Genomic DNA, 22327 nt, shown 5'->3' on the forward strand with positions numbered 1-22327 from the left:
CACGTTTTCCTGGAATTGCTAAATTTCCACGACAAATTTTATTTGTAGTCCCACAGTTACCCCAGAGCAGCTCTTGCCTTTAAAACTTACCTTTTGATACAAATCACAGATATGTTGAAACACTTCCCCCGGGGAAGGGCAGCCCACAGACTGCTCCTGTCTGCTCTGTAAGGCACTGGTTGAAAAATAAAGCTCTACCAAGAGGGAAAGGTGAGAATGTATTTATTGGTTATAAAATATACAAGCGAACACCATGGGTTTGGTACAATCTTGTGAGAACAGCAGTTTTGGTGGTGCTGGTGCTGGGCTCTGCCTGGCTGGTGCTCCCCAGCAGTGCTAACCCCGGGGCACCCCAGCCTTTGCAGGCATGTGCTCCAAGCAGCTCTGAGAAAAAGCAAATTTTAGCTATTCAACAGTATTATCAGGACATTGATATTGAACATAAAGCTGTAGAGAAGCAGCTTTCTGATAAGTAGCATGATTAAAGACCTTAATCCAGGGTGGTTTGGCTTGTCCTTTATAGCCAAGCGTGGCAAAACTCCCTGAAAAACAGACACAAGGAGAGAAGTGACCCTCTGGGTGTGGCAGTTCACTTACCAGCAGCACAGCTTGGGATCCCTCCACATATCATGGAAGTTTCTTAGCCCTTCTTTTATTTCTTGAATTAAATAACAGAATATATAGAAGAGGAAGGGGGATGGAAGAGGGAATGATCCTCACTGAAACCATAAACTTGCTGCATCGTGGATCTGCTGGTATTTCAACAAGCTAAGCCAGGTACCCAGATGTCAGTTAACAGGAATATTCTTTTACTCTTTATTTTTAAATAATACTTATACTTTTTCTTATTTAACTACCTGAAAATGGTTAGACACTTTGAATCCTTCTTTTATTAGTTTACATTTGTTTCATCCTGTTATGCCTTAACTACCTCTCATGTTGCCTCTGCTCTGGTCCTCTGCTGTCCCAAAGTACAAAGGCATTATGTATTCTTCCATTTTAATAATAATGTCTTGTGTTTATATTATGCTTTTCATTGCAAAGACTCCCAAGGCTATTTGCAGCTGGCTAGATCCAGACTATTCCTGTAAATACTTTTAATTTAAATAAGGTTTTGCAAAACCAGGAAACAAGACCCTAAATCCTGATCCCGCTGGGGTCAAGAGGATTGGGATTTTTTTGCATTATCCCTGGCAGAAGCAATGTGTGCTTGGGAGAAATGCTCCAGCCTGCCCTGAAACACAGCCCCCCCAGCACGGAGCAGTCCTGGAGCTGTGAAGTCAAATAGTCCAAATACCTGAAGCAGCAGGAGGAAGCTCATGGAGCAAACATAATTCCCCAGACTGGAAATCAGGGCAGGCACACGGGTGAACACCCTTGCTCTTAGGAAAGGTAAAACAGGGGCAGCTTGTGATCAGGCAGCAGCAGCTCAGTGCCACTGCCAGGCAGCAGCATCCCACCAAGGTGGCAGGGCAAGGACAAGACCCCCAGCCAGAGCCCCCAGGGTGGTGCTGGCCCTGCCTGCTGCTTTTTGTGTCCTGGACAGTCAGGGCAGGAGGCTGAACCGAGCTCCCAAAACAGCCAAGAGGATGGCACAGGTGGTTCAGGGTAGAAAGTTTGGCAAAACAAACAAACAAAAAAAAATTCCTTTTTAATCAAAAAATTCCTTCCAAAAGTATTCAGGGCTTTGATGAAAGAACAAAAGAATAAAGTGTCAGTACAAAAACAGAAAAGAAAACCTCAAACTTTTGCTTTTCAAAGGATGAAAGAAGAAGCGGCTTCTCAGGAATCAAACATGCCCCAAAATGAAATTGCTACATCTGCTGTAAAGACTGTGTTGTCCTCCCCTGGAATGGTCATGGCAACGAGCTTTGGAACTTCAACCAGAAATTGATATGAATTTCAGTAAAGCAGTGGGAAAAAAGTCCCCAACCCCCTGTTACTCATTCCCCCTCCGCTGTCCCAAAAAATAAGAAGCTGGAAATGCAGCGAATTTTCCATCTGATCTCTGCATGAGGGCCTGAAATCTGCATCAAGTTAGGTGGCTGTTTTCTTGATTTCCTTATCACTCACATTATTCATCCAAATCTGGATTCAATAGTCTCTAGTTTTCCAGTAGGAAACCCAACATAGATTTTCTGGACCAATGATACCAATGAATTTTTTGCAGTAATACAAGGTAAAATTGTAATAAAGACTCTCCCAAATTGTTGATTGCACCGCCCTTCTATCCAAAATAATAAATAGCTCTTATTTCACTGCAGGCTGTTTTCTTTTTCATCAACTTTTCAGCTTATGATTGTTTTTCCTCACCAAGCATTGGAACTTTAGAGATGGAATCCTTATCAAATGATTCTCCTTTTCTTTTTCTTTTTTTTTTTAGAAAAATAAGCTCCCTTTAGAATGAAAAATTTGCAGCATGCAACTTTTCACTGGCAAAGTGGAGTCAAAATCCTGAAATAACTCTCCTATTTCTCACCATCCCTAAGCCAAGAGATTTTCCCTGGCTTACACTGGCATATTGTAGTGGGAAATACATTGATAAGCATTGTATAACTGCTTTGGGTTTGGATGGGATACACACCAGTAATTCTGCTGTGTTTTCCAACCTAATTAAAAGCCAAAGAAACATGAAAAGCAATAAAAAGCCAAAGAAACATGATAGAATAAATATATTTACCTCCCTTGTGGAAGATAATAGGCTTTGCTGAATCTAACCTGACAGAACCAGACATTTCAGAGCTGCCCAGCATGTCTGTGATATTTCTAGAGCACACAAGGACAAGTGATCTGAAAAGAAGAACAGTAATTACTGCATAATTGCAAATTATTGCTTCATTAAAGATCCTCAAGACCTTTAAGCTCCAATTCAGAAAAGTATGTAGGAGCATGCTTGACTTTAAGAACATCTAAATCCCCTTAATTTCAATCCCATGTCAGCTTTCCCAAGTTTAAATCTCCATTTAAATGGCCCTAGATTAAACCTGTGCTTCCCATGGAATCAAAACAAGCCCAAATGACTGTGAGTACATCCCTCCCTAATGGGAGAGGGACACTCAGTTGCTGTGCAGTGCTGAGACTCAAACATCTACATCCTGATTTTCAATCAATCTTCCATCTGCCTTTGGTCCTCACAGATGTCCTTTCAGCCCCAGTGAGTTGGACCTGCAGTGAATTGCAGGCACAAGTGGTCACATTTATCTGAATGCCTCATTGCAAAATCAAACCAGGAAAGCAAACAGAATGTACAGATGTTGCATGGCTATTTGTCACTTCATGCACATCTGATACATGTACACCCATGTGCAGAAACGAAGATGTAATAACTCAGGAGTGTTCAAATCTTTGGTCATGAACTCTCAGAAATGCCTTGGACTGAAAGTCTGTTTTCTGGTTACTTGACCTGCTTCTACCAGCAGCCAAGAATATATCTATCCATCTCTGTTGTTCCATGTTTATGTGGCAACACATAAAACCACAAGGAATGTGGGACAGACACAAACAGAGATGGTCCAGACCACTGCCAGGACCCACACAAGGCAGGAGAGCCAGCAGGCAGGGCAGGACTAGTCATTGACAAGTCCCACTGGAAAATCTGGCACACCTGTGATTTTCATCTGTCACAAGAGGCAAAAACAATCAGTAAGAATAAACAGAAATGTACTTGTTTCCAAAATGGAAAACTGAATCATTGGCTGCCAGGAAGTGTCTGGACTTGGGGATGGGTACATAGGATTGCAAGTGTCATTGCAAGGACCTTATCTACTCCCTGCTGCAAAATGACTGGCTTATTTAGAAGAAATTGCCAGTTTTCTAGAAAACCCGTTTCTGTCTTCTCTAATCTGTGCAATCCTGGAAGAGAAATGCTGCTCCTCTTATCTGGCTGATGCTTAGGATTTGTACATGTTTAATTTGTGTCAGATTTCTCCAGATCACAGATTTGGTTATGGAATTACATAATTTTCCTTTCTTTTTCTATCAGGCACAGGTTGCGACATGAAGTGGAGTCTCAGCAGTTTTCTTACCTCTCTTTTATGGATGTTTTGAAGATATTCAGTTATTGCACAGGCAGCATTTCCACTGGTGACTGTGCCTAAGTGCTGCCTACCCATGATTGCTCCTGAACAGGCATCCAGCACCACGTAGAATATCCCAGTGCTGGTGAACAGCAATATTGAGCCATTTATCTGCAACAAAAAGAGCAGAGGTAGGTTATGTGGAGGCAGGCTGAGGAGCCTTACACTCCATAAGGGAGTTACAAGCAAGGAAAATATCTACATTTTAAAAACACCTATAATTTTAAATGTATCATTGGTAGAGATGAAGTGATATCATTGATTGTTGGTCAGTGGAAGGAAAGCAAAATCCTTTCTCAAAGGGGTACAAAACCAAGAGCAATGAGGTCATTAGCATCTTCTGTGGATTAGTAAGACACATATAGGAAGCCAATAATCCTGAGAGTAAAATGCTTAGCTCAGCCTTAATAGAGTTTCCTTTCATGTGGGGGAAATTACTGTCACTGGGCAAAGCAGATTTGCCCATGGAGCAAGGGAGAGGTGCTGAGACAGCAGATGAGGGAATAGAAATGGAACATGCTTTTTTTTGTTTGTTTGTTTTCCACGAAAATGTAAACATCCAAACCAAGCTATTCCTTCTTGGAAGTCCTGTCCAGTGCCTCCAAGAGGTTGTAGCAGAAGTAGCTCTTGCTCTTCTCCTTTCCTACAGCAAGAACTCCTTCCCCAGGTTACACATCTCAAGACATGCCATGGTATTTACTTTTAGAAATCCAAAAGCTCTCTGAGCAGCCTGGCACTGGTGTCTCCCCCCAACACCTTGGGAACAGCCCATCCTGAGAGAACAGAACCTCCACCAAGGAGAGCAGGAGCACAGCAAGGTCAGGCTGTCAGAACTCTGACCCCAGGATACACAGGACTGCAATGCACACAGTCTTCCAAAGCCTGCAGGCAGCAGGAAGTTCACATCCCATCAATCTGAAACATGCATGTCTCCAGGGAATATAAGGACAGACTCAGTGTAGAAGCCAAGTGTTAAAAAGTGACTTTTGCAAGATGTCAGAGGATGCTGAATGCAATATGGGGTCAAGGGTAAGGGAAACATGATTGTCCAGGCAAAGGGAAGTGAGAGGGAGCAAACACAGACAAAATCTTTTGCCTGTCCTGGCTGTCTTACCATCCTAAGTGTGGGAAGTGTGTGAAAGACTGGATGCAAGCACAGCAGCAAACAGACCTACACTGCCCAGGAGGGAGCTGTGATGAGTGTCCTGTCCTGTCCCATCTGCACCCTGCAGACCCCTCAAGGAGCCCTGTGGGACCTGGGGCAGGGCACACCACAGCCAGCTCACTCAGCCTTTGGGGAAACCTGGATCAGAAATTTAAAACATCTCTGACTTTTGCATTCATTCAGCAAAACAAGAACAAAACATGTCCTCCTTTGTTTTCCAAATTTTCTGTGCCTTTCAAGGTTTAGGGTAAGAATCCCTCTTTATGCATGGACCTTTACCATTTGCCTATAGCAGCCTTTACTACAGCTAGGACTACATGTGTTGAAATTTAAAACTCCTTAGAAAAACACCACTTTGCATTGAAGCCTCAGAAAAGACAAAGAAGCTTTGAGGACAGCACACCTGTCCCAGGAGTGCTGCACACACAGGTGTCTGTGCTTCACCACGGGGAGGATGCTGCCTCCACTAACACCTGCTTGCTAATGGCTCTGAATGAATTTTTGACAATGCAGCCAGTGCACTAGCAAGAAATCTTGGCTGATCATATTCCTTAAGGATGCTGTACCAGCTTTGCTTGGCATTTGTTAGTGTTAATTATAATTCAGTAGCACACAGGCACATGGGCCTGGGCAGTGTCCTAGAAGGAATTATTTCAGTCACCCTTCTTTGTTTAGACAGATATATAAGGAATGTGCAGGGACAATCTGACAGTTCCAAACCTCTTTAGTAGTGAAATACATTTATTTTTATCTTTTAGTGCAATGCTAGCAGAGAAAATCAGAAAAACAAACTTGGTTTTTCCCCCACATCCTTTGTAAACAATGGCTTCTAGCTTGCTTTTTCCTCCCCTTCCTCTACATTACAGCAGTGGTGTTAATTCTTCTGCTGAGGTGATAAAAGACCTTTTTTTCCCCCCTAAGAGCTCAAATCCTCATCTGAATAGAATATGAACTCCCAGTGACTTTAATTGAGTTAATTGTAAGGGAAAACAATGCACTTGCCTCTTCCAAGGGAACTTCCCATTTCCTTCTGCCAAGGCTCAGCGAGATTCTGCAGTAACTTTCCTTGGAGATAAAGTTTCCCCTATTTAACCACTACTTCAAATGCAGTAAAACACAAAATATCTTAATGAATGCAGATGTAAAGTGGTTTTGTATGTCTGCCCTGCCAAGAGACTGGATTTGGATCCTTACATACTCGACTGAGGGTGTGCTGGTCATAGCAACCTGCAGTTACACCAGAGACAACCTTAAAAATTGGCTTGCTAACTGATTGTCATCAGCAAAATGACACTGGGTATCAATGCTCAGATATACATGATCCCAAAAGTAAGAATCCTTCACTCAGATTGTGATCCTGATGCACATTTCAGTGTTCATTATTTATTAAAGGCTTGTTGCAATGCAGTTTGAAGGATCCTCTGATAAAGACTCTGGCTAGAAGTAAGTTGAGTATAGATTTCATATATTTTGCCTGGCAATAAAATCAAGTGCAGATCTGTGCTAGCCTGAAACAGTTCTGTAGGATTTAGAGTGGGGTGAATTTACAGTAAACGAGTGGAAAACCTGGCTCTAGATTTTCAGTTATTCCTGTTAACCAGAATTACTTCCTGGTTTGAAACACAGCAGCAATGTTGTCCTTTGGAATTTAAAGCTAATCCAAAATAAGCCCTCACAAGAGTCCTTTTGTTCTGGTTTAAAAGAAAGAAATGGGGGGGAGAGGTGCCATGAATGTGCACCCACATGCTTCTAGCTGAGCATTATCTTTGAGGCAATATTTGAAGCACAGCACAAAAGGCTGCTGAAAATCAGAGGAAAGCCCTTCTCTTCACACAGGTTAGGTGATGCTGGACACATTTCCCAGCATCACAAACCAGCTCTGACAGTTAAACATGGACATCCATTGCCAAATCCTGCAAGATTACAGGATGAGCTCCCTTCTCCTCCTGGTGTGATGAGACCTGCAGCCCATAGCCCCAGGCAAGCAGCATGTGGGGCAGAGCCCACTGCACAGCCCAGGCAGCCCTGCTGCCCCGGGCAGGGGGACATCCCACCAGAGAAGGAGCAGCAGCTGTGCTTAGGCTGTTGTGCAGAGGGACACAGGTTTGCTTGGAGTTACCAGCATCACTTCTTTGCAGAGCTCAGCCCGAGGCATGCATGACAGAAACTGCAAGGCAGCCAGGTCTTCTGGCCTTTGGAGTTCGTTTTTATTTCTAACTGTTCCAAGTATGTTTTCAATCCTGTCCATTCTGCAATTCAGGCTGAGGATATTATATAAACATCTCAGTTCAGCTCCAGGAGCAAAAAGATATATGAGCTTTACAGGGATTCTTCATTCTATTTCTTTTAAAACTAAATATTTGTTTCTATTTGTCTGGAAGAAAGAATGAGTAAGCTTGGTTCCTTTCCAGGGATCCAGCATGTGGGGTTAAAAAAAGAAGGGGAAACATCCCACTCATTATGAAATAGTCTAAAAAACAACAACAGGAAAAGAAAAAAGCCAATCTCGTAACTTCTGGACTCTGAAAGGCTAAAAAAATAACTGCTGAACTAAACAGAGAATCAAAATGCTGATACTGCCAGAATTCAGTCAGGTTAGACCCATCAGTCTGCATGTGCCAGGTCCAGATGGCTGCTGGCAGCTCATGGCTGTTCCCCCACAGACCCACACATGTGACCATTTTTCCTGCTATTTAGTAGTAAACAACCTGTTTACTACTAGAATTTGAGCAACCTTTTTTTTTTTACTATTTTTCTTTTTTTTTTTTTTTTTAAATGTGGATTAATTACCAATTTGGTGTTTCTCAATTCCTGTGATGAGAGAGACCTGGCCATCATCAAGGAGCCTGGTTAGCAGGGAAGGCATTCCGGGATTTGATTGCTCATGTGTTATGGTTGAATGAGTAAATATATCCCATCTTATTTTCAAATCTGGCATTTGTGGATTGATTCCTGAAGTAGCTGCTTAGTCAGGTGAAGCATCATGGGACTCATGGTTAAACCACAAAACACTTTTTTCCTGCCTAACTTTTTTAGCTGACTGAGAAACAGTTTCGTAATATGTTTTTTTAACCAAAGGTGTCCTCAAGTCTCATAAAGACAGTGCAAGGGTTTCAGGAGTCTTCATGCCTCCAAAATAAGAGACATGCTTTGATGTTCACCTTTTTTCACAAAATCTGATTTTTAGAATGGGATTATTTTAGAAATCTCTTTTCATGGGCATATGAAGAGCTTGAAGCTTCACAAACTGTCCCAGCGTTGGTCACAAGAGTTGTTGGTCCTTCTCGTGGCCCTTTGGGATACAATGGGTTTAAACAAATATTTACTCTGTGCCCACACCTGCAGCAATCTAAGCTGCAGGGATGCACAAGGAGCCCAGCCCAGCCTCGAAATCAGCCCTTTTCTGAGCAGCACTGCAAATCTCTGCTCAGATGCACACCTACCCCAGGTACTGCAGCCTGGAAACCCATTTTGGCCTGAAATCACTGAAGAGAGCATGCAAGGTAGACAGACCTGGATTTTGACTATGAGAAAGAGAGAGGAAGTGTTGGGGTAAGAAAAAGACCCCAGGGCTTGCTGCCCACCCGGGGCACAGCAGGGCTCACCCCAGAGCTCTGTGGGAGTGGAAGAGCCTCTCACCCCAGAGGGAATGTGTGCTGGACACTGTGCACTGTCCCTGTCCCTCACTGGGATATCTGCACCACCTGCAAAACAGCTTCCCTGGGAGTGCAGAGAGTGACACACAGCCAGTCTCTGTCGGCAGAAAGGGCAGGCAGGGGCAAAGGGAAAAAATGCACTTAAAGGCTTGAGCACAAGAGAGATGGTCTGCAGCCAAGAGTACAGTTTTCAGGGGAAAACAAAAAAATGTCCTTTGAGGTTCTCTTTCTGCTCTAAAAAAACACAACAAAACCTCAAAGCCAAAGAAAATCAGATTTTTTCGCTTTGTCTGGAAACAACGGCTGCTTATTATGAAGGTTTGATCCAGGGACCCCGGCTGACCTCCAAGGACTTTGAGTCGAGTGCCAGGATGGCTTAAAACCAGGATTTTCTCTTCCTTGCCCCATAAGGCTGAGGTACAGCCAGTCACAGACCCACTCGTGTCTCCTGGGGCTGCCAGTTCATCCGGAGCTGCTGCAGGAGAGGAACCAGCATCCAGCAGACATTTCACCAGGGGCACAGATTCAGGAATTAGAAAGTAATCTCCAGCTTGAACCAGAGCCACAGTCTAGAGAGACCTGCTTCCTCCACTTTACAGAGAAGTTTATTATTATGGTTTCCACTACAATCTCCCTCTCGCTGGCTGTTTCTTCAATGTCGGTTTAGAATAACTAAAGATAAAGTTAAATCATCTTTTAACTCCTGTTTCCCCAAATTTTGGCATACACATTTACTCCTATGTCTTTCCTTCATTCTGTGATTCCCACTGCCACCCTCTTTCAGAGAAAAAAAGGCTCCAAACTAGAAACCTTTGGTACAAGCCTTAGAGCCAAAGCTGCAGATACAGTACAATTCTTATACTGATAGAAAGAATCTCCCACAAAAGATCCCAACACTCATTCCTGTTTGTGAGAGGCACTTGTGCTGTGCAAAGCAGAAAGCCACATGAAGTTTGCACTTGAAAAGAAAAAACTAAACACCAAGATAATTAGCTCTTGGGGTTTTTTCTCCTTCCTCCCCTCTTAAGTGGCTCAGCCTGTAACACCAAGATGCCTGAACCATGGTTTGCTTTCCTTGTATCCCCAAAACCTTCCAGGATTTAAATGTATTCTTTGAACTACCTGCATTCCTGGTAAAAATGGAAAATATAAATTTGGCTTAGAGAAAGAAAGCACCACCTTCAAAGTCTGCCTCTCTGCATTCTACAAAGCTCAGGAAGTCAAAATTTTTCCAAAGGATTCCCTGAAGTGACCCACCACCCATCCCTGCCTGCAGAGGGATAAATGAGGGGAAACCACTTCATTCTGGTGAAATCAGGGGATCTGCATGCCTGGACCTTTACTTTGCTTTACACATGGACAGCAATAAAGGAAAGCTATTTTGGACTTGTTCTGTTTTTTTCATTAAAACAAAACAAAGCTATCTACAGGATGGAAGAGGGGACAGGCTGTTCTAAAATAATAAATCAAAGCCACACAAAGACCCATCAGCTTAAGCCAGATACTGCCCTCTAGATTTTAACCAACTCCAGCTGTGTCATAACACAGGACAGCTCTAAAACGGATATATTTTCAGATGATCTGGCCTCCAACTAGAGGAAATGAAAGAAATGCACCAGAGCCATATTCGTGGAATATTTTTAGGATGGAGTCCCAAGACATTTGGCTGTTTCATAAGGGTGATTTGCATTGCGTTAGCACATTTCATCCCCTGAAGTCACCATCACAAAAAGAGTTTGTCACTCCCCCAGATGCTGGGAAACAGCTTTGGTGCTGTACTACACTGACTGCCACCTCCCTGAGGAATGAGAAAGGCATCAGAAGAGAAAACTAGAGGGTGAAAGAATTAAAAAAAAAAAGACAAAAAAGAAAAAAAACACAGCTGTGACCATCTTGAGTTGCCAGGTCATTTGGGAATAGGAATGGTACAGTCTAGGGCACATATGAGCAGGCTGAATGAAGAAATGAAATAAATTAGACTAGGACTGAAAAGATGAAATGAAAAGCACCTACTTTGGAGTTTGTGGAGGAAAATATGGAAATAAGGACTTTCCCACAACAAAGGGCTTGGGAAGAGTTGCGAGAAGCGAAGGTATTAGAACTTATCCTCTAGGTAAATATTGAAAAGGTTAAGGGGGTTATTTTCTCTTTAAATTAGTGGCATTTAACAGTTTCCTATTTAGTTCTGCACTTCAGCTCTGTTTCTTCAGCTTGTACAAAACCCACTGTAAACCCTCCAACATACCTGTCTGTGTGGCTGAGCTGGGCTGCAGCAAAGGCAGAGATGTCAGCACAGCTTGGGATGGCTCCTGTGACTCTGCCCTGCAGCTGGGCAGAGGATGTGGGTGAGATGCCTGTGCTCCAGCCATTGCCAAAGCTGGGGAGAGGTGCAGCCTCAGGAAAGAAGCAGTGGGGGTGTCTGGGGCATGGAGTTCACAGCCAAGCTGATGTGTGTGTGTGTCTTCCTCAGCCACCGAGGAGCTCCTGGCTGGTTCCAAGTGCAGGAAGCTTTCTTCTCTTCCAGGCTGGTCAATAATCTGTGGGTCCTGCTTCATTTCTCTGCTCAAACCTCTCAATTCTGTATTATTTAGCAGCTGCTACTCTGAGGTGAATATCTGCAGGCAGAATAAGAAAAATTTGAGCCAGCCTAAGCATCTTGTAGATGAGCCCTAGTTTTGGCACTCTCAGTACTGGCATATCAGGAATGCCACAGGTGCCTGAGGGTTTGTGGACACACACAAGAAATGAAACCAGTGAATTCATGGTAGATCTCAAACTACAAATTCAAAGTAATTTTAGAGCCCTACTTGAAGGCTGGGGGAACATACATAGCTTTAGATACTTTTGTGCTTAAAAACCAGCACAAACAAAGGAGAAAAATGCACTTAAAACACAAAGGATAGAAGTCAGACTTGATAAATAAAATGTCAGTGGAGCAATATACACAGGACCATTTTTTTTCTTCTTTCATTCTTAGGAGTTTCTTGCAGGAGAAACAAATGAAAATATTTGTAGGTAGAAAATCTAACTTTCCAGTTTAAATAAAAGTCATACTAATATGTATATTGAGCTATTTAAGGTATTTGCACCCCAAAACTAAGTAATTGTGTTCACAACCGTTTCGAGTGAAAAAGTTAATTTCATTTTATAAATAAGGAACTTTCTTCTTTCTTTTTTTCATTCATTTTCCTAATCAGGCCAACACTTTTTAATGTTTTTACAGAAAATTTGGTCTTTGAAGGAGGCAAGCTTAATATACACAAGCAAAAAGTCAGTGTTTAGTGGGTCCCAATTGCTTGAAACATTACTTTGAAAAATTTTGAGGATCTGCTGACAGCAGACTGTATAAAACCTGACATTTCTGCCCCTCTGTTACTGTCACTCAACAATCCCCACAGTGCACTTCACACATTTTTACCATTGTGTTTATCCTGCTTGTTTTCTTTTGGAAATGGCTGGATGAAACAAACCCAAGAAGTCTTTGGGGTTTTTTCACCAAGATATTGGCATTTGCAGTTCTGGCTCTTTCAGGTAAAGTAAAAACATCAAAGTGTTAAAAAAGTGTTCTGTTTTGGCAATGAGCAGGCTTCCTGGGATAAGCAAAAGCATAAAAAGGACAAGGAAAAGGCAAAAGAGCAGGCAAGAGGTTTCCTGTTCTTGAACATGTGGCAGATAGAGATCTGCACGTACACACATCCATACCTCATTTACAACCCTCAGAACACTCCTCCAGTTCAACCCTGAATTCTCAGAAGCAAAGACATTCAGAGAAATGTGATCAAGCAGGCAAAGGAGGGGAGACTTCTGTGAGTGGTGGGATGTAAAGAGAGTCACGTAACTCGGAGATGAGATTTGGCTGGAATAAACATACAGAAAGTGCATGTCTGGGGCTCTGACTGCCTGGGACAGGATGAATAACACTTGTTCAATACTGTGAGCAGCACACAGTATTGGCTGCATCAGGTGGAGTATGAGTCCTGGGCAAATGGGTATCCTCTAGTACTGGGTATTCTGGTTATCCTGGATGTCAATCCTGGCTGTATTTTAGTAAAGGGAACCTCTAAGCTGAGGAATGTTTTTCTAGAAAACAGCTCTACCATGTTTATTGGCATGGTGTGTCACGTAGCTGATGAACATGGAAGGGCACAGTCCAAATCCTGACCTCACTGATGAAAATCTGGGGTAAACTAACGAGGGAAGGCCATAGAGTACAACTGAAAATTACATCTTTTTTTCCTTGGGATTGAAAAAACAAGAGAGTTCCATCCAGTGAGTCAGTCTCCCCCAACTGTTATTACTCCTATTTAAAAACAACCCCTCTGACATTTTGGTCAACATCTATGTGAGCTGAACTTTCAAAGGGAGTGAGAGAACTGGGAATTTAAAACGTTTCTGTTCATAATATGGGAGTGAAGCAGAAGTCCCCACATGCTGCTTTGGTAAGTTTGTCTCTTACAGACTAAAATTTAAACTTCAAAGGACCATAAAAAAACGCATATCCCCTATTTAGCCTCCAACCCATCCTAAGAATAAATCACAGGAGGTCAGTGCTTCTTGCTCTCAGTCAGGATACAGCTGGTTTTTCTCTCGAAAAATTTCTCCCAGCCTCCCAACAACTTGCCCAGCACTTGGCTGAATCTCCTCTGGCACAAAACCTGCTTTCAGGGCAGGTCACCTCATCTTCAGTCAGCAGCACTGGTGAGGAATGAGAAATGAGAAATGAGAAATGCCCACCCATCTCACTGGTGCTGAGAAGAGCAGAGAAAGGGCTGCAAAGGATCTGGCCATGCCACCTTCTCCCAGTCCAAGCTGTTTTCCTTGAACCCCCATTCCCCCCCATTCCCCTGCAGCTGTTGCTCACTCATTTTTTCTTAGATTTTGGCTTTTTTAAAAGTTTTCTGCCTTCAGCTCAAGTCCAGTAAACACACCCAACCCCTCACAATGACAAACATGGCTATTTGGTGAACATGCAGCCAATTTTCTCAGGGCCTGGTTACTGGGGATAGACTCTTCTGGAGGTCTGCTTTTTGCAGGAATTGTAACTAGTCAGGTGTGTGTTTAGATTACTAGAGTCAGGTGTATTGGGATTTAAATGCCTTTCCTAAATACTGCTATTTAGGAAATGCCATTAAAAATTCAAAAGTGTAGGCCATATCATAATAAAAATTAGGCAAAAAAAATTTTTGGTTTTGTGAAGCTCATCAAATTACAGGAGGGATCTTGCCCTGAGGTACAGATCTGCTGATCCTCATGAAACCAAGGTCTGACTCAGATAGCATTTGGCTTGCAGACAAATGTGTTCAAGCAAAAATAAGAACTTCCTGCATTCAAACACAGTACATCATTTTATCATCTCTTTTCCCACCCTACATGTTTCATGGAGGAATCACATGCCAGTTCAGTTCCTATCTTTTTAATGTCTTCCCAAGCTCTCTGTCACAGACTGTTATGTATTTTGTGTTTTCCTGCTGCTGTGCCTTGGATGCACATCTGGTCAGGAGATGCTCCCTCAAGACCAGGAGAAGGATAAAAGCAGGGAAAACCCCTCAGGTTTCTTATGCCAGGCTGCAAAGTGACAAGCAGCCTGGTTTGCCAAAGCCATCTGGGACTGCCTGATGCTCAGACTGCTCTAATTCCTGCTGTAATGTGATCATGTCGGGAAGGATGTGTCTCCTCAGAGCCACCTTGTTAATCCCAGCTGCTCAGGACAGAGACCAGCAAGGGAGCAGGTGAGGAGGGAAAACTTCGGGGTTTTGGGATGGTTTGGACAACGCCAGCTCTGGCTTCACCCAGCTCTACTAAGTGGTGCAATCTGCAACCTGGTGTTCTGGCAAGTGGCTTAGCTCCTTTCCAATTATAAAATAAACATGTACATAAATCTTGTGGCTTTCATCCATGGGTTGATCTGTGGGTAGTTTAAGGGATTTTAATAGACAGAAGGGAATTCAAATACATCTGCTGACTTCTGTGTTGTGTGGATGATTACCTGTGAATCACAGATGTTATCAGGAGGGACAAGCTATGAAATCCAAGTAGCACTTTGTTATTATTGGAAGTAGTGGTGGTGTTCCCTGTATTGCACCCAGATCTAGGGGATGGAGGAGTCAGAACAGATTCATGTACAAGAACAAGAAAGCATTCACAGCTTTAAACTGTGAGCTCCACTTTGAAATACTAATTATGCCTTCCTGAGCATTTATCAACATGGGAAGCAAGAGGAAAAGCTCATTTGGAACTAATCTGAAAAAGAAACAATTTAGGAAGTATCTCTAAACTGGGCAAGACTGCAACAAGCACATTCTAGCCTTGTCTTGTTATCTTTGTTTTTCTCCAGACCTTATCACCACTAAGGAATTTAATCGTAAAAATGACAAGTACTGAAAGCATGAATCAGACTGGCATTGAATAATAAGCTATAGGAAAAAAATCTACCTACACAACTTGGCAAATACAAATATAATGAGTCCCCCAGAGTCTGAGTGCAGACTTTGCCTATTTAAGTTTCTCTGCACTGAAATCTCCATCTTGGATGGGTTTCAGCCTCCTGGAGGCTTTGTGTCACCCACAGTCAAAAGAGTCCAGATTTAAAAAAAGAAAAAAAGTTTAGACACAAGCTCATTTTGGGCTCTTGAATAATCAAGATCAGATAATCAAGATTGTTCACTGATGAACATGATAACAAGCTCCTGCACAGTCTTCAGGCTATGAAATAGAGGAGTTGAGCAATGAACTTGTGCCCACCCCATTCACAAACACCACAGCAGGAGAAAGGCTGAACACTCACTTACATGGGCATCTACCCTTTTGTTTGCTGTTGATGAGACATTTGGCCCTCCCCTCCCTAATTTTCTTTATAAGACTCTCATAAGGACCCAACTCCTTCATCAAGGCACCAAAAAATACCAATATGCTGAGTCTCACTGTACACCTCCAGGCACATTTTGCTGAATTCTCCCTGTCAAACCATGGCAGAGCCCTAACGAGGGAAAACCCTTCCCTCTGAGCCTTAGCAGACCATGTATAAAGGTGTTTCCCTGTTCTCATTAAAAGCAAGGAATGCTTAATCTAACTGCCACTGCTTTCAGGCTGCCTCAACAACATGACTTATTACACTATAGCTCAGATATGTGCTTTGAGGAGATATAATTCTTATCTTTAGATGTGCTGATAGCATAAAGAAGCCTGGCTGACTTACTGAACAGCCCTGTGCCTTTGATAATAGTATTTGCCTTTGCTGCTTCTATGATTAGAAAATTTGCACAGGCACAAAGCCTGGGTCATTAAATTGAAGGATTAAATTTCTGACTTTGATTACTGTATGAAGTGCCAATCTTTTTACTGTTCTCCAGCAGCCAAAAGAAGGCACTTACTCACAGCCAAATAATGTTTTCCATTCTCTTCTCCTGGAATACCAGCCTCTCCATCTTGTAACAAGCCTGATGCTCTCTATGGACCTTTGTGTTTCAGGACAATAATTTTGAGGAAAGCCCTTAACTAAGTCTTACAGATAATTCTCAAACTTCTGTGAAGCAGAAAATAAATGCCAATACCGCCCCCCAAACAAAAAACAAACAAACCCAAATCAACCAACCAAACAAAAGGAAAGGAAAAATAAAAACAGCTTGGAGGGGGTGAAGGTCATGGGAACCCTTCAACAAAGAGACAAAACCCATGAATAAGGGATCTGAGGCTACATAAAGATTTTGCACACACTTTTTCTGCCCTGAAAGAAACCCTCAGCAGATCTGGACTGATTCTGGAGCACACTTCATTCCTAGGCATTAAAATTCCAACCTGTGCTCTCCTTTTCACTTGCCAAAATATTCAGATTTTCTTGCCCTGCACTACCCCTTTCCAGAAGCATCACACCCATCCTCCTGCTCATCCTTGCAGGAAACTCCCAGGCATGAGACAGACAACTCTTACCTATATCAATCAGGCATTTCTGCTGGGCCTGCAATGTTCCCCAGCAGCCTGAGAACACAACCTGCAGGTCTCCAGCACGGCTTTGTGTTTGCCCATCAGTCAGTGAGAGACACAAACCCCCCGAGAGGTGCAAGCCAGTCCATCTCTCCCTGGGAGCCACGCTGGCAGCCCCTCTGCAGCACATGGCAGCATGTGAGGAATCAGGAATTCTGTTTGATTCAGCCACCTAGCCTGATGGAAGCACAGAAACTGAAGGATCACTCTAAACTTGGTTTGAATCAGTGGGAGGAAGGCACAAGTGCTGCAGCAGGACAGAAAGGAAAAGCCCAGCAGAAAGATAAAATCTGCTGGGTGGCTGTGCTGTAACTGGTGCACTCCTCCACTGAGCAAACCCACCCCAGCAGAGCCTCTGAGCTCACTGGACAAGATCCACAGCTCAGAGTGCTGCCAATTTCAGCTGAGTCATGGGAATTCATCCCAACCAGCTCCTGCCTACCCCAGGAATCCGGGCGTTCCAGCCCTCTAACAGATGTCTGGACTGGCACAAGATCTGCTGGGTCTCTCTACAGCTCCTCAGAGGCAGGGAAAGTGTTAATCATGCATAATTCAACATTAATCTATCGAAATCCTGGTACACATCTCCCAGATTCTTTATTTGCCCTCTGGCCTTCCTTTAACCAGCCTGGTGCAGATCACTCTGGAAGTTTGCAGCCTGCAAATGCAGCATCCCGGATCCAGCCATCCATCAGCTCACAGTGACAGCACTGAAAACACTTCACCTGCTCACTCAGCTTATTTCTGAAATTATTAACCCTAGAAGATTGCTATTAAAGTTCATCCAAACGTGATTGGGTTTGCATGTTTGGCACAGATACTACTACACTAAGAGATCGTTTTTTGGAGGTTATGCAGTGTTTTGAATTTTAAAAGAACAGATAAAATGTAAAGCCACTTGAGACAGGTAAAAGTCTGTTTTTCTATCTCTGATTACTCTGGGCTCCACAATCTGACATTTCTTTCATTCCAGAAATCACTGGAATACAATGCTTAGTAGAGGTCATACCAGAAATTGCTTAGGCAGGCACTTACTTTCCTTCAAACTCATAAAATCTCTTTTTCTCCTCAATTCCTTCACCCTTCCATGGGAATCTTATTCCTCCATGTTTTTCTGTGCAGTCTGGAGATTTCACTATTGCATCAGCCTGAAGTCTCACACCAGTGAGCATCCAGCATACCTGAGGTGTAGACAGAGCAGCCACACAATTCATTCCAAGTTATTTCTTAGCAAGATGCTCTAAACGAAATGAAGTAAAAATGTGGTTTTTCCTTTGTTACAGTATATTTCTTGCTTATGATTCTTCAAAACAGATACATTGCCAACTGTTTCTGGATCAGGAAACTCTACAAATCTTTGCCCAGTTCAAATAACTAGCTTCATACAAGACAAAAGGAACCACAACCACATTGTGGTTTTCAATAGTAAAATGTAGTTAAATTGATGCTTGAACAAGAGCTAAAGTTAAAGCTGAACTTTACCAAGGCCCTAGTGCTGCCTTCAAATTTAAATTCATGCTTGAAGATTGTGGGCCAAAGCTTTGGCAAGTGTGAGCTGTCCATCAGTGACTTGGCAGATTCAGCTCTGCAATTGCAAGGAGAGAGCTCACTATTTAAGACAGATAATAATTGCAAAACTCAGATTGTCCATGAGCTTCTAGTAGGTTTTCCTCTTCCTTAAAGTGTACAAAGATAGATTAATACAGATCTATAAAACAGTGATTTAATTCTGGTAATTCCCCTGTGACAGAAGCATCCAAAGACTCATCATGAAGCAGCTCAGTCATGGCCCTACAGTTACTGCATCTTTAAATCAAAATTCAAATTCCAAAAAATCAATTCCAGGTGTGTGTCACCCCCTGGGATGGGCAGTATAAAGAGGAAACACTGCCCTTCTCAGGTGCATTCCCATGGGCCTTCATCATGGGATCAAAGGACAAAATCTCTAGATGTTTTTTCTGCTCCAAAGTTCAGGGGAACTAAATAGAGCTCAGGCTTTGGCCAAAACTATCCCACCCAAACCCACAGCAGGGACAGTCTGCCAGAGGAGCAGCAGATGGGTGTGGGTTTGGTGGAGAACTCTGGAGGGACTTGGGAGCCCTCCAGGTTTGCCAGCAGAACGTGCTGCTTCACGTCCCCAGTGCCTTTGCCTCCTTTCATGCCATCTCAAACCTGCTTTGGAAACCTGAGTCTCTGTTGTGTGTAACCAGCTCAGGTTTCACTTGCAAACCTCTGGCTTTTTACCACAGTGTGTTGTTAACAATAACTGAGGACTCAGACAAACTGTAGGAGCCACGGGGATGGCCAGGCTTTCTTGTGGTGCTCATCCCTTGCAGCATCTCCTGTGTGCCAGCCATGGCAGTGCCCACCCCTGCTGAGCTCACTGGGTTGCAGGACTCTCTCCTAACTGGAACCAGTGCAAAATACAACCAATTTCACTAAAATAAGAACAGCACTAAAAACCATAAATCAAATCGAGCAAAACGAAGAAGATTGCAAGGAGAAAGCAGCACCTAAAATGGATTTACCCTGTCTTTATACAATGCTAAGAAAACATGGGAAATAACTACAGCACAGCCTGCAATCTTGCTGTGTTGAGACCTAACATTTTAAAGCTTTAGTTAGAAAGATGCAATAACTTCAGTGCTGTTTGGATTACAGAGGATGCAAAGTTTTGTGCACATTCTGATGTATTTCTGCACTTTATATATATGGGAGATAAATTATGTGTGCAGCGACTAGTACAAATAAATGAACCAGAGCCAGAGCTCTTCTGGAGGGATTTCAGGGACAGCAGGCCAGGACTTACTTGGATTCAATTTCAAAACTTTCTGGAAAGAGAAACCTCTCTGCACATCAAAAAAGCTGGAATAGAGTGAAAGCAGAAGCATCTCTGCATCAGCTAGTGTCAACCTTTAAAACCTTGCTTCCACACTCTTAGAAATTGCTGAGACCTTCTAAAGGTCACTCATGAATATTTTGGGAAAATGATAAAGCTCCAGACCTTTAGAAAACAGAACGTTTTCTATCAACCTAGGGCAGTACATGTTGAAGTTGCTGGGGTCCAGGATGACATTTTCAGGTGCTCTGCCATTCCACTGGAGGATGTAATCCTGCTGGAGCATGACAGCAGGCTGGCACTGCTGGAACACCTCACAGCCACACGGGATGGGAAGGGAATGCTGCTCTGGCAACAGACAAGGTCAGGTTCTTGGGGCACCTGGCCTGGATGTAAAGCTGAGGGTGAAAGGAAAATGACAAACATATCCATTAAACCAGCCAGGCACAGCCGGAACATGTGCATTTGATCATCGTTGCCTGTAAATGGTTTTTTGCCAATGAAGAGTTCAGAACATTTGGAAAGTCACTGAAATGTTTCCAGTTCAAATAAAAAGGTAAACCAGAAATAGCATCTGCAGCCATCCATGGGGACGCCATGAAGTGAGATATGAGATGTACAGTGCCATAAAAATGTTCACTATTCAAAATCTTTAGGGAGAAGGGTAATCAAGGAAGCATCACAAAGTAACTCTTTTTTTATGAATTTAAATAACTGCACTTTAAAAACAGGCTTATTCCATTGAAAATACAGAAAACTGAAGTTATTTCAATGGGCTTTGGACTAGGTCCAGTTATCTAATAGAATCCACATCTTTGCTCTCAAGTAGCAGACTAGGCTGAAATTCTGGGGGCTAAAACTTGATGTCCTGACTATATGACTTTATAGCCTAAATACCAAAGTCCAAGGCTTCAGCAGAGCTCTTCTTGCAGGGACCAAGAGATGCCTCTGACCTCCAGCTCAACTCTACAGACCAATTACAAAACCAAACTCCAGCTGTGTGCTTTTTCTGCCCTGCCATCACTCAAACAAAGGCAAATTTGTGTGGCAAACATTAGTTTTAAGGCTGAATACATGATGCTCCCCTGCTTTCCACCATGTGGAATTCCAGAGCAAAAGTAGGATGCACAGCTACTCATACAAATCTGTCTCTGCATGCAGGGCTGTTTCAGGCAGCTTATCATGTTCCCTGAAGGGTTTCAGATGCACAAAGGACAGATGAGGACATCTATAATCCTGCTGCCTTCATTCTCCTACAGTGTAGAATAACACACTTTGCATCAAGAACTTAAAACATTCAACATAAAAATCTGAGGTAGCTCAGAAATGTCTAAGCTTCTACATGAGCATCCATCCATCAAAATTATTTTTAAACTCAATTTGTGTCTTTTAAATGGAAGCAGTAGTTTCTTGTCAGATTTTAATTTTGCAAGGATACAAGTGCAGCCAAGACTAGCAGAGAGGTTGAGGCTCCATCTATCAGGATATCTCCCTGCTAATGCAGGGCACTCACATCTCCAGATCTGCTTATCCTCCTCTTGTCCACACAAACTGAAAAATCTGCAAAACCAGACTATCTCTCGTTGGTTTGTACGTGGAATTATTTTAGTTAGGGATTCGAGTGAGTTCAGCCCTAGTTCCAGTTTCATGCTCAGAAGGATCTCACAGCTGTGCCTGCTTCAGGTGTTGATTTTGAGCTCCTAAGGATCTCCAATACATGGCCCACATTTGCCTCCTCTCACCCCTGGATCCAGCAGCCTCATACTGAATGTTTGAATTAAACATTTGGGTCTCATGCCAAAGGAACGGTCCCAAGGTGGTTGTGAAAGTTTCTCAGATATTCAGTCCACTCCTCCTTTCACACCATCACACTTCAATGATGAGAAGCTATTCTGAGTGGTTTCTGCAGGTACTGGAAAATTAAAGTGGATCCCAGAATGACATTAACATAAATTTTTACTAATGGCTGAAACTATTGGTCAATTAATTCACTCCAAACAATCTCTGGGCAGTAACCCATTTGCTCAGTCCTGATGGATCAAGAAAGACTAAATTATTTGTACAGTCTGATAAATAGCCTTTTTTTATGTATGAAACCAAGAAGAAAAACCTATTTTGCATTCACATTCAAACCATGATTAGAAAGCCAATAACACACAACACAATAACCCTAATTTCAATCTCACTTGGCCCCATCAGGATGGGGTAGTGCTGAGGTCAGAGCAGAGGATCCATCAGGTACATTCAGACCGGAAATCCCATCAGTGTATTAATTGTTCACAATCCAAGCAGCATTTTCTAATAGAAGCCAGTTGGAATGGACACTTATATTGCACTTACTAAAAATGAAATGCACCAATGAAAAGCCAGGAAAGGAAGGACATGCATTCAATGAGTCCCAAAGATTCTTAGATTACAGGTTACCAAGAACACAAGATTCCTATGTACTTTAACTTATTTGTGTAAAGATTTAAAAAATTAAAAGAAAAGAGTGAGAGAGCTATGCATGGCTTAAGCTGCATGCTATTATCAATGAGCCCAAAAAGTGCAGGAATAGTTTACAGAATACTTCAGTAAGATGAAGAAAGGAGGTCAGAGATTTGTTGGTAGG

General features: G+C 42.7%; 1 protein-coding gene and 1 pseudogene across 3 annotated transcripts in view; both read right to left on the reverse strand.

Moving 5' to 3' along the window:
- CEMIP (cell migration inducing hyaluronidase 1) overlaps positions 1–22327 on the reverse strand; it is a 102211-nt gene that overhangs the window by 56952 nt on the left and 22932 nt on the right. The window lies entirely within an intron of this gene.
- The window catches only part of LOC106861372 (cell surface hyaluronidase CEMIP2-like), a 44284-nt pseudogene continuing 22162 nt past the window's right edge, over positions 206–22327 (reverse strand). Inside the window, exons 14-16 of the transcript XR_015806620.1 lie at positions 4026–4187; positions 2681–2790; positions 206–542 (exon numbers count right to left, since the gene is read on the reverse strand). The product of XR_015806620.1 is annotated as a cell surface hyaluronidase CEMIP2-like (transcript). The remainder of the gene's footprint in view (positions 543–2680; positions 2791–4025; positions 4188–22327) is intronic.

The sequence above is a fragment of the Sturnus vulgaris genome, chromosome 13 (genome assembly GCF_052056855.1).
Source record: "Sturnus vulgaris isolate bStuVul1 chromosome 13, bStuVul1.hap1, whole genome shotgun sequence".
Classification (NCBI taxonomy): domain Eukaryota; kingdom Metazoa; phylum Chordata; class Aves; order Passeriformes; family Sturnidae; genus Sturnus; species Sturnus vulgaris.